The 13031-nt window shown below is 53.0% G+C and overlaps 1 pseudogene; it reads right to left on the bottom strand.

The window, feature by feature from the left end:
- Positions 1–718: 718 nt before the first annotated feature.
- LOC123936545 lies at positions 719–4235 on the bottom strand (annotated as a pseudogene).
- Positions 4236–13031: the final 8796 nt, after the last annotated feature.

The following is a 13031-nucleotide window of genomic DNA, read 5'->3' as shown; positions in this document are numbered from 1 at the left end:
GACCTTGTTCCTTGGCTGAAATTATAAGCTGAGCTGGGCTTTCCAGACATATATGTGGTGATCTCTGCTACCTTGTCTTTTCATATGGGGGAAATCTGGAGCCATCAAAACGGACTCCCCCTGTCCTGCAGAAAGAAAGCCTGCTGTTCAGAGCAGCTCACAAGCCCCAGCCTGGGAAAACCTTCATGGCCTCATGAAGCCACCTCTCTATTCGCTGGCCATCATAGACACAAACTCCAGCTTGAGCGACCATCTGACACTCGCCCTGACTCAGGTGTTGGAGATCTCAATTCAGACTCTGCATATTGGAATGGCCATGTGCTCGGCACTGACATGAACCGGCGCTTCTGGGATCTGACATCGGTTCTCACCCTCCTGGTCTGCAAGCCCTCCAGATTGGGAATGCTGGAGCCACAATGCAGCCTTCTGCCTTCCCTCTAGAAAGAAGAAGGGCTCCAGGGTACTAGGGTCCGTGATCAAAGGAATGAGACTGACACAAAGTGAAGACCAAGCAAAGTTTTATTTTGCCCCATGCATCAAAAATCAAACCAACCTGTCAGGGCCTTCTCTTACAAAGAGGTGACGATGACCAGGACAGCAAACCCGATTACTTCCCTTACCCAATGATTTCCCCTACGGGATAATTCCCGCTACTCCAAGAGTCCCGCTACCCGACGATTCCCCCAACCTGATGATTCCTGCTACCCCACGATTCCCGCTACCTAACAACGGCTGCTACCTCAGGGCTCCCCAGGTTAGCCTGCATAAGCTTAACTCTCCTCAGTGCCTTCTCCATGGTCTGCTGAGTGGATTTCACACTATTTGGAAAGAATGCCTCATAGGAACTTCCGAATCCATAGATATTGAAGTAACAGCCCATAGGCAAACTCTTCAGCAGCAAAATCAGTGTTTCTTGGCTGCCTGTATGCGTAGCTGAGAGTTATACTGTTTACTTATGGGGGACTGCATACTTGCTGAGTGGTCCATGAGGAAGATGAATTCTCCAGAGATGACAGGTGACTGAGATTCTGGGATATTTTGGCAGAAATACACCATCAAAGATGGATCTTTCATGAAACCATCTGAGTTGTCTCCAGGTTGCCCCATCTCCACAGCTACAGTGGGGGTATGCACCTCACTGTAGTAAATCAGGAGTTCCACATCTTGATCAAATCTGTGTCCATCAGCCAAGGAAACCTGGGCAGAAGTCTTATCTTCTCCAAGGTACTTGGTAGGACTGAAGGGGCAGTTGGACTGGATCCTCTCAATGCCATGCTGGGAACTGACGGTGGCAACCATGCTGAGTGTAGAGGGCAGGTCCTCCAAAGGAACGACAGGAGTCTTCATATCAAGGCAACTGTCCTCGAATGATCCAGAGCCACGGTATCTAGGATTCAAGACAGCTGGGAGCACATAGTGCAGGGCTCTATCTGCTTCCAAGTGGAGCTCCTGCCCATACTTCAGAGTGATTGCTACACTCGACCCTGGGTCCAGGTTCCCCACACTGTAACAGAAGATGTCCTTGGAGTACTTGTCCTCCTCCAGTAGGAAAGCTTGGCGGCAGTTGCTGATGGCACTCTCATAGATGCTGTGGGCCTTTGTTTTCTCCTTTAATTCTGCTTTAATTTTCTTCCCATCCAACTTGACCTCAATGCTGTAGACAGCTGATTCATCATCCATGGGGAACACAAAGAAGGTCTCCAAAGGAACTTCCTCCTCATTCTTGTAGTTTAAGGTAGCAGACACACAAGCCACAAACCACGAATGGACAAGGTCACAGAGATGCTCTTCAGGGGTACTGGTTCCTCTCTGCGGGTTAGTAGGCCACCCTGGAGCACCATGGTGATGCAGGACTACAAGGGTGGCTTCCAGGTGAAGAGATAGCGGAGAGCAGTCTCCTACTGTTAGGAACAAGACCGATGATGGCACTCCTGGTGGCACCGCTAACCCATGAGGCCGCTTCCTGATGATGATGCTCCAGCAGCGCTGCTCGCCAGCGAGGCCTCTCCCTGGCTGGCAAGGCCATTCCCTGGCTGGCGAGGCCGCTCCCCAGTTGGCAAGGCTGCTCCCCGGCTGGTGAGGCCGCTGCCCAGCAATGCTCATGATGCTCTGGCAGTGCTGTTCCCCAGTTGGTGAGGCCACTGCTGGGCTGGCGAGGCCGCTCCCCGGCTGGCGAGGCTGCTCCCTGGCTGGTGAGGCCACTGCCGGGCTGGAGAGGATGCTCCCTGGCTGGCGAGGCTGCTGCCGGGCTGGCGAGGCCTCTGCCGGGCTGGCGAAGCCACTGCCCAGCGAACCGACGAATGCTGGTCCCGAAAAACCGAAAAACGCTGCTCCCAACAAACCAAGAAATGCTGCTCCTGATGAACCGACAAATGCAAAAAATAAAAATAAATAAATAAAAAATAAAAATGGCCCCACACTACCTCACAGACTGACCTTCATAGGGATGGTGGAGCCCGGCCCACTCACAGGTGGCCAATAAGACTGCAGCACACAAGGAAAGCTGCACAGTCACGCTCCATCATCAATACGGGTGGCGAATAGAATTCCAATTTACCATAGTAAATATGTGTGCGTCCAACTGATTGGACGTCTCCATCCAACTGGCCCGCCCCTACATCTGGGGTCTGCAAGCAAGTTCCTCTGCAAGGGACAGGGTCAATCCAAGCCAACAACAAAAGGGCTCCCTCCACCCAACCAGGTCCCTACATTAGGGGTCTGCCCAGAATCCCCACGTGAGGATTAACCTGCACGGACCTCAATGGCACCCCAATATCCTAGGCCTCCCTGTCCACTAATGCACTGTCTGACACAGCCTGAGCCCCGACCTCCCATCAGCCCGGCAGGTAGTGGGCCCAATACCCTGCAGGTGGGACCTGCAATGGCCAGAGACTGTCAAATCTACCCGACCTGGGTATTCAGGCATCTGTGCCCAGACCACAGCTCAAATAGCGGCCTATGGGGGAACCTCAAACATAAAAGAGCCCTCCTCTTTTCCCATGACGGGAAAAGTTTGCTGTGGGGATGGGGGTCTAAGGCTCAGTGTGGGGGCCAGCTGCATGGCCCATGAGACCACACACACCCAGGAGGGCTGCCCTGGCCACAAACAGGCATTGTGACTTTCAGCCTGATCACGCTTTCAAACCACCCCTGGCTAGCTGGACCAGGACTACGCATATCGGGCTGACATGACCCTAGGTCCCAGTCTTCACCCTTGGTCGGGTTCTCCAGATGCCTGGACCCAGAATTTGACTCTGGAATCCTTGCTATGGTGGGACCCCTGAGAAGGAAAAGAGCACTCTTCCCTTCCCCCCGCAAGACACCAAACCCTTGGGAGCCAGTCAGAATTCTCACAGAGGCAGAATCTCCCATGGCCCCATGAGGCTACCACTACATTCTGTGGCCAACCGAGACACACAACCCAGACAGAGAAGCCTGCACTCCCACGTCCCCATAGCTCTCATTTAAGATTGCGTGACGCTGCTCTCACTGTCTGCAGGTCGCCCCTGCAATCCCTCGCCCCTAACCCTATCCTGAGATTGTTTGCAGATTTTTGTCCCCAAAGCCTTGGCCAAATGGCCCTCTAGGATGGGGCCTCTGGAGCCACAGAGCAGGACTTTGCTGCCCACCTGAAGGAAGCTCTACCCATCACATTTTCACAAGCTGACTTCTGCTTCAACGTCCTTCCATATGGGACACACTGGTGCCATCAAAACGGACTCCCCATGTCCCGCAAAAGAAAAGCTTGCTGTTCGGAACATCCCACAAGCTCCTGCCCAGAAAAGCTCTATGGCCTCACAAGGCTACACGTCCATTCTTCGGCCAGCATGGACACAAACTCCAGCGTGAGCTACCATCTGACAAGTGTCCTGACTCAAGTGCTGGAGATCTGGAGTCAGAGGCTACACATTGGAAATGCCATGTCCTCAGCACTGAACTGAACCAGCGCTTGTGCGTTCAGATTTCCATCCTCACTCTTCTGGCCAACAACACCTCAAGATTGTTCATTCTGGAGCCACAGTGCAGTCTTCTGCCTGCCCTATAGAAAGAAGAAGGGCCCTAGGGGTCTGCCCAGAATCCCCACCTGAGGATAAACCAGCACAAATCTCGATGTCACCCCAACTTCCGGGGCCGCCCTGTGCACTAATGCTCTGTCTGACACAGCCTGAGACCCGACCTTCCATCAGCCCCCCAGGTAGCAGGCCCCATATCCTGCAGGTGTGACCTGCCATGGCCAGAGACTTTCATCTCTGCCAAACCTGGGTATTCACCTGTCTGTGGCCATACCATAGCTCAAATCCCAGTATATGGGGGGGGGGGACTCAAGCATAAAGAGCACTCCTGCTTCCCCATGACTGGAAAAGCTTTATGTGGGGATGGGGTCTCTACCTCAGGGTGGGAGCCAGCTGCCTTTTCCATGAGACCACGCCCACCCAGGAAGGCTGCTTTGGGCACAAACAGGCATTGTGACCCTCAGCCTGAAACTGCTTTCATACCAGCCCCCTCACTAGCTGGACCAGGAGCCCGCATATCAGGCCTGACATGACCCTAGGCACAAATCCTCATGCTCGGTTGGGTTCTCCAGCCGCCCGGGACCCAGAAGCCGACCATGTAATCCCTGCTATGGCGGGACCCCTGAGACGAAAACAACACTCTTTCCTTCCCCTGTAAAGACACCTAAACCTTTAGAGCTGGGCAGAATCCTCACAGAGGCAAAATCACCCATGGCCCCATGAGTCTACGGCTACATTCCGTGGCCAACCGAGACACACAACCCACACAAAAAAGACTGCACTCCCGCCTCCCTGTCGCCCTCATTTCGGATCCCGAGGCACTGCCCTACAATCTACAGATCGGGCTGCCATCACCTCGCCCCTGACAGTATCCCGAGTTGTGTTTGCAGACTTGTCCCCAAAGCCCTGGCCAACAGGCCCTCTAGGATGGGTCTCTAGAGCCACAGTGCAGGACTTTGCCTGCCCACCCAAAGGGAACTCTGCACGTCACATTTGCACAAACCCTCCAGATTGGGAGACACCTGCAATGCCCCGGAGCCCACCCCAAATTCAATGTCCGCTAAGGAAAAAAGGCGCATTCAGACACATGCCAGACACCTCCCTCCAGGGAGATACTCAGGAGAATGGCCCTGAGTCAGAAGATGGAACCTGACATACCCCTATGACCTCAACGGAACCCTAGCTGAGGTTTGTGGGCATCTGTCTCCAGAGGCAAACTCTGGAATACCTACTTATGGTCCAACACTTGATTCCTGAGCCACAAAAAAGAACACCTCCTGTCCCAAGAATGAAACCTGGACCTTGGGAGTTGCATCCAACCCTCAGGGGAGGAGAATCCTGCATGGCACCTGAGGCCCCGCCACATTCTAAGGCCTCCCTGGACACAAGCCAGCATTGGGACCCATCAGAATGAGGCTCCCTTTCACCTCAGCCCCCTGCGCATTTTGACCCAGTGCCACCATATCGAAATGTCCTTGTCCCTGGGCTGGAAGGATAAGTATTACTGGGCATAACAGGCATCCATGTGGTGTGCTATGATGTCTTTCCATACAGGGAACACTGGTGCCATCAATATGGACTCCCCCTGTCCCACAGAAGGAAAGCTTGCTGTTCAGAGCAGCTCACAAGCCCAGGACTGTGATGACTTCCATGGCCACATGAGGCCACCCCTCCATTCGTCAGCCATCATGGACACAAACTCCAGCGTGAGTGAACATCTGACACTTGCCCTGACTCAGGTGCTGGAGATCTCAAGTCAGACGCTGCACATTTTTAATGATATGTGCTTGGCACTGAACTGAACAAGCGCTTGTGCTTTTAGAATTCTCTCTTCACCCGTGTGGCCCACAAGCCCACTAGATTGTTCATTCTGGAACCACAATGCTGTGTTCTGCCTGCCCTCCAGAAAGAAGTGCCCTAGGGGTCTTCCCAGAATGCCCATGTGAGGATCAACCTGCAGGAACCTCGATGGCACCCAATGTCGTAGGCCACCCTGTGCAATAATGCTCTGTATGACACAGACTGAGAGCTGACCTCCCATCAGCCATGCATGTAGCGGGCCCCATATACTGCATGTGGGACTTGCCAAAGCCAGAGACTGTAATCTCTACTCAACCTGGGTATTCAGGCTTCTGTGTCCAGATCATAGCTCAAATCTTGGCCTATGGGGGGATCTCAAGCACCAAAGAGCACTCCTCCTTCCTCATGACGGGAAAATCTTGCTGGGGATAGGGGTCTAATCCTTAGAGTGGGAGCCAGCGGCATGGCCCATGAGACCATGCCCAACCCGGAGGGCTGACCTGGCCACAAACAGGCATTGTGACCCTCCGCCTGAGTCCACTTTCAAACCAGGCCCCCTTGCTAGCTGGACCAGGAGCTCGCATATCGGGCCTGACATTCCCCTAGGCCCAAATCCTCACCTTCGGTCAGGCTCTCCAGGCATCTGCACCCGGAAGCCGACTCTGCAATCCTTGCTATGGTGGTACACATGAGACAGAAAACAGCACTCTTCCCTTCTCCCGCAAAGTCACCAAATCCTTGGAATCCAGGCAGAATCCATGCAGAGGCAGAATCTCCCATGGCCCGGTGAGGTTACCACTTCATTCTGTGGCCAACTGAGACACACAACCCAGACAGAAAAGCCTGCGCTCCCGCCTCCCCTTCGCCCTCATTACAGATCCCGAGGCACTGCCCTCACTGTCCCTAGATCGGGCCTGCCATCACCTCACCCAGAAACCTATCCGGAGTTTGTGTTTGCAGAATTTTGTCCCCGAAGCCCTGTCCGACAGGCCCTCCAGGATGGGGCCTCTGCAGGCACAGCACAGGACTCTGAATGCCCACCCAAAGGAAACTCTGCCCATCACTTTTGCACAAAACCTACAGATTGGGAGACAACTACAATGTCCCTGAGCCCACCCCAAACTCGTTGGCTGCCTTGGAAAAAAGGCGCATTTGGACACATGCCAGACACCTACCACCTGGCATACAGCGAGGTCCATGGCCCTGAGTCAGAAGATGGAACCTGACATACCCCTAGGACCTCAACAGAACCGTAGCTTAGCCTTGCAAGCATCTGCCTCCAGAGGCAAACTCTGGAATACCTATATGCGGTCTAACACTTGATCGCTTAGCCACAAAACAGAACATCTCTTCTCCCCAGAACACAACCTGGCTCTTGGGTGCTCGGTCCAAACCTCAAGGGCAGAGATTCCTGCATTGCACCTGAGCCCACACCACATTGTAAGGTCTCCCTGGACACAAGCCAGCATTGTGACCCATCAGAATGAGGCTCACTGTCACCTCAGCCCTTGGGCACTTTGCCACAGAGAAACCAGATCCAAACAGCCTTGTACCTGGGCTGGAAGGTTAAGTGGAGCTGGGCTTTCCAGGCATCTATGTGGTGACTTCTGCTCCGATGTCTTTCCATATGGAGGACCCTGGTGCCATCAAAACGGACTCCCCCTGTCCCGCAGAAGGAAAGCTTGCTGTTCGGAGCAGCTCCCAAGCCCCAGTCTTGGAAGACCTATATGGGCTCATGAGGCCACCCCTCCATTCGTCAGCCATCATGGACACAAACTCGAGCATGAGCGATCATCTGATATGTGCCCTGACTCAGATGCTGGAGATCTTGATCAGACGCTGTGCAGTGGAAATGCCATGTGCTCTGCACTGAACTGAACCGGCGCTGGTGCATTCAGAATTCTGTCCTCAGCCTCCTGGACAGCAAGAACACCATATTGTTCATTCTGGAGCCAAAATGCAGTCTTCTGCCTGCCCTCCAGTAAGAAGTGCCCTAGGTGTCTGCCCAGAATATCTATGTGAGGATCAACCTGCACGGACCTCGATGGCACCCCAATGTCCTAGGCCACCCAGTGCACTAATGCTCTATCCAACGCAGCCTGAACCCCGACCTCCCATCAGCCCTCCAAGTAGCTGCCCCTATATCCTTCTGGTGCGACCTGCCATGGCCAGAGACTGTCATTTCACCCAAACCTGGGTAGTCAGGCATCTCCGCACAGATCATAGCTCAAATCCCTGCATATGGGGGAACCTCAAGCATAAAAGAGCACTCCTCATTCCCCATGATGGGAAAAGCTTGCTGTGGGGAAGGGGATCTAACCCTCAGAGTAACCCATGAGACCACGCCCACTCAGGAAGGCTGCCCTGGACACAAACAGGCATTGTGATCCTCAGCCTCTGCCCGCTTTCAAACCAGCTCCCTCGCTACCTGGACCATGGGCTTGCACATTGGGAATGATATGCCCCTAGGCACAAATCCTTACACCAGGTCGCTTTCTCCTGGTGCCCGGACACAGAACCGACTTTGGAATCCCTGCAATAGCAGGAACACTGAGACAGAAAACTTTCCTCCCGAAAGACACCAAACCCTTGGGAGTCAGGCAGAATCCTAACAGAGGCACAATCTCCCATGGCCCCGTGAGGCCACCAATTCATTCTGTGGCCAACTGAGACACACAACCCAGACAGAAAAGTCTGCACTCCGGCCTCCCCATTGCCCTCATTTCAGATCCCGCAGCACTGCCTTCACTGTCCCTAGATTGGGCCTGCCATCACCTCACCCAGAAACCAATCCCGGGTTTGTGTTTGCAGACTTTTGTCCCCGAAGCCCTGGCCGACAGGCCCTCCAGGATGGGGCCTCTGGAGGCACAGCACAGGACTCTGAATGCCCACCCAAAGGAAACTCTTCCCTTCACTTTTGCACAAAACCTCTAGATTGGGAGACACCTACAATGTCCATGAGCCCACCGATGGCCACCTTGGAAAACAGGTGCATTTGGACACAGGCCAGAAACCTACCTCCAGGCAGAGAACCAGGGCAATGGCATTGAGTCAGAAGATAGGACCCCGGAGATGGAAAACACCACTCTTCCCTTCCACCCGAAAGACACCAAACCATTGGGAGCTGGGCCCCATGAGGCTAACACTACATTCCGTGGCCTACTGAGACACACAACCAAGACAGAAAAGCCTGCACTCCCGCCTCCCCGTCACCCTCATTTCAGATCCCACGGCAATGCCTTCACAGTCTGCAGATCGGGACTGCTGTCACCTCACCCCTAACCCTATCCAGAGTTTGTGTTTACAGACTTTTGTCCCCAAGGCCTGGCAGAGAGGCCTTCCAGGATGGGGCCTCTGGAGCCACAGCGCCAGTCTCTTCCTGCCCACCCAAAGGAAATTATGCCCGTCACATTAGCACAAACACTCCAGATTGGCAGACACATGCAGTGCCACTGAGCCCACCCCAAATTCGTTGGCCGCTCTGGAAAACAAGCAGGATGGATAACATCCAGACACATGACAGACACCTAGGTCAATGTCCCTGAGTCAGAAGATCAAACATGACATACCCCTAAGACCTCAATGGAACCCTAGATTAGCCTTGCAGGCATCTGCCTCCAGAGGAAAACTCTAGAATACATACATATGGTCCAACACTTGATCCCTGAGCCACAAAACAGAACACCTCCTGCCTCCAAAAGGAAATCTGGCTCTTGGGAGCTGCGTCCAACCCTCAGGGGAGGAGAATCCTGCATGGCGTCAGAGTCCCTGCCATATTTAAAGTCTCCCTGCACACAAGCCATCATTGTGACACATCAGAATGAGGCTCCCTGTCACCTTAGTCCCATGGGTATTTTGCCCCAGAGCCACCAGATCCAAAGGGCCTTGACCTGGGATGAAAGGCTAAGAGGAGCTGGGCTTACCAGGCATCCATGCGGTGACTTCTGCTACGATGTCTGTCCATATGGGGAACCCTGGTGCTATGCAAAGGGACTCCCCCTCTCCCGCAGAAGTAAAGCTTGCTGTTCGGAGCAGCTCCCAAGCCTAGTCTGGGATGACCTCCATGGCCTCATGAGGCCACCCTTCCACTCGTCGGCCATCATGGACACAAACTCCAGCGTGAGTCACGTGCCCTGACTCAGGTGCTGAGGATCTCGTGTCAGATGCTGCACAGTGGAAATACCATGTGCTCGGTACTGACATGAACCGGCACTTGTGTGTTCAAAATTTCGTCCTCACCCTCTTGGCCCTCCAGACGACCAGATAGTTCATTCGGGAGCCACAACACAATCATCTTCCTGCCCTGCTGAAAGAAGAAGGGCCCTAGGGGTCTTCGCAGAATCCCCACGTGACAATCAACCTGCATAGAACTCGATGGCACCCCAATATCATAGGTCGCCCTGTGCAGTATTGCTCTGACTGACACAGCCTGAGCCCCGAACTCCCATAAGCATGGGATTGCTATCACCTCACCTAGAACCCTATCCCGAGTTTGTGTTTGCAGAATTTTGTCCCCAAAACCCTGGCCAACAGGCCTTCTAGGATGGGGCCTCAGGAACCACATCACAGGATTCTGCCTGCCCGTCACAGTTGCACTAACCCTCTAGATTGGGAGACACCTGCAAGGACCCTGAGCCCACCCAATTTCGTTGGACACTCCAGACAGAATTGTGCAGTCTGATACATGCCAGACACATACCTCCAGATTGACACCAGGTTCAACGGCCCTGAATCAGAAGATGGAAATTAACTTGACCCTAGGACCTCAACAGAACCCTAGATGAGGATTTCAGGCATCTGTCCCCAGAGCAATGTTTCAGAGTGTCAGGGTTCATGATCAAAGGAACAAGACTACACAAAGCGAAAATCAAGCAAAGCATTACTTCATGCCAAGCATCGAAAATCAAACCGACAGGTCAGCATCGTTTCTTACGAGGACGCCACTTCTGATGACAAAGAGGGGAGGATGCCGAGGACGACAACCCTGACGACACAGACTCTGCTCCCCATGACGCCAATCTGACAAGGCTGCTTCCCAGACAAGGCTGCTCTGGAGGAGGCCACTCTGGACGAGGCCGTTCCAGACCATGCCACTCCCCAGATGAGGCCGCTCTTGATGAGGCTACATGCTGGATGAAGTCCATACCCTATATTGAAGAGGCCGCTCCAGACCAGGCTGATCTGCAACAAGACCACATGCCAACGAGGCCATTCCCTGGAATGACGCCGCTCTGGCGAGGCTACAACTCAGGGCAGTGGGGGTGGTTGTGGCAGGGCCACATGGAGGCGGGTCGTGGGCAGCGCTACTGCTCAGAGAGGCGAGGTCATATGTGGTGGCTCTGCTGCTAGGGGTGCTGAAGCTCCCAGCAATGCCACTCCCGATACTCCCGATGATCATGAAGTTCTGACGCTCCTGTCAACCCCGATGCTATCACTCCTATGACTACCCTTATGGCTCCCAATGGCTACTCTAACTCCTACTACTACTCTAACGGCTATTCTAACTCTTCCGACTTCTCCAATGGCTATTCTAACTCCTCCTACTTTTCTACTGGCTATTCTAACTCCTCCTAATTCTCTAACGGATATTCTAACTACCCCTACCTCTCCCCCTACCCCAGCCTCACAGACTAACCTACATAGAGGAGGTTGAGCCCGGCACACTCACAAGTGGGAAATGAGATTTCAACTCACCACAGTTAATATATGCACAACCCAGTGATTGGATATGGCTCTCTGGTCTGGCCCGCCCCAATATCAGGGGTTTACAAGTAAGTTCCTCTGGATAACCAGGCCCCTACATTCTCCCCTTTTCTTTGGAAATTAGTCAAATCCCTGACTTTTCAGCCAGTTCTATGTTCTCCTGTTGTAAGGGGGTTATATTGAGCATGTAAGACTAACATTTTTATCGCTCCAATTTCCTTTGGTACAAATGACATTCTGGAGTTTATAATACATGGGTAAAAAGTAACAGTAGTGCACAGTTGGCTGATGAGTTAGCCATTCAACGCTTTGTGTTACCTTTTCCATTTTTTTACTAATTCTGTTCATCAAATTTCCCACCTATACTTTACATAAACACGTAACAATAGGAGCAACAATAAACTCACAGTTTTTTTAGTCTTAGCTTTTGTCCATGGTCAGCAGGATCTGTCGACTGCAGCTTCCATCTCTGGGGGCATCCTCTCCTCAGCTTATTTGACGTGACCCACATGAATCCAGGCCGTAATGCCCTCTACTTTTACAGTAAATGGTCCTTTCAAGCGAGGCTCCAAGTTTCCCCCTTGATAGCAATGTATCCAAACCAAGTCCCCAGGTTGGTAAGGATGTGGTTCCACCTCCATCTCCATCCCAGTGTGGGCAGTCCAGATCCCTGAGTGGGATTTTTTTAGGACAGATTGTAATGTCTGCAGTGACTGGAGTACAGACTGATCAGTCATTTCTGCTAGGGCAACCTCTTTTAGTCAAAGACAGAGACAGGGGGTATCCCAAAAATTATTTCAAGTGGGGTCACCTTGCTTAAATAGGGTGTACATATTGCCCAGAGGAGGGAAAAATGAACGAGTTCCAACCATCCACCACCAGTCTCCAGAATCAGTTTTGTCAATGTCTCTCTTTTTTTTTAAAGATTTTATTTATTTATTTGACAGATAGAGATCACAAGTAGGGAGAGAGGCAGGCAGAGAGAGAGAGAGAGAGAGGAGGAAGCAGGCTCCCCACCAAGCAGAGAGCCCGACGCGGGACTCGATCCCAGGACCCCGAGATCCTGACCTGAGCTGAAGGCAGCAGCTTAAACCACTGAGCCACCCAGGCGCCCCTTGTCAATGTCTCTTTAAGTGTCCGTTTCATTCTCTCTACTTGCCCGGAACTCTGGGGCTGGTAGGCACAGTTGGGAGGATGGGGCTCAGGCTCTGTCAGATAGAGAATTAGTGCACGGGGTACCTAGGATATTGGGGTTCCTTCGAAGTCTGTGCAGGTTGATCCTCACGTGGGGATTCTGGGAAGATCCCTAGGGCACTTCTTCTTTCTAGAGGGCAGGCAGAGGACTGCGTTGTGGCTCCAGATTTAACAATCTGGGGGGCTTGCAGCTCAGGAGGGTGAGGACAGAATTCTGAATGCCCAAGCGCTGGTTTAGTTTAAAGCCGAGCCCATGGCATTTCCAATGTGCAGCTGCTGACACAAGATCTCCAGCACCTGAGTCAGGGCACGTGTCAGATG

This window comes from Meles meles, unplaced genomic scaffold, assembly GCF_922984935.1.
Source record: "Meles meles unplaced genomic scaffold, mMelMel3.1 paternal haplotype, whole genome shotgun sequence".
Classification (NCBI taxonomy): Eukaryota; Metazoa; Chordata; class Mammalia; order Carnivora; family Mustelidae; genus Meles; species Meles meles.
Note: the sequence above shows the minus strand (reverse complement) of the source record. Positions and strands in the feature narration are given on the sequence as shown.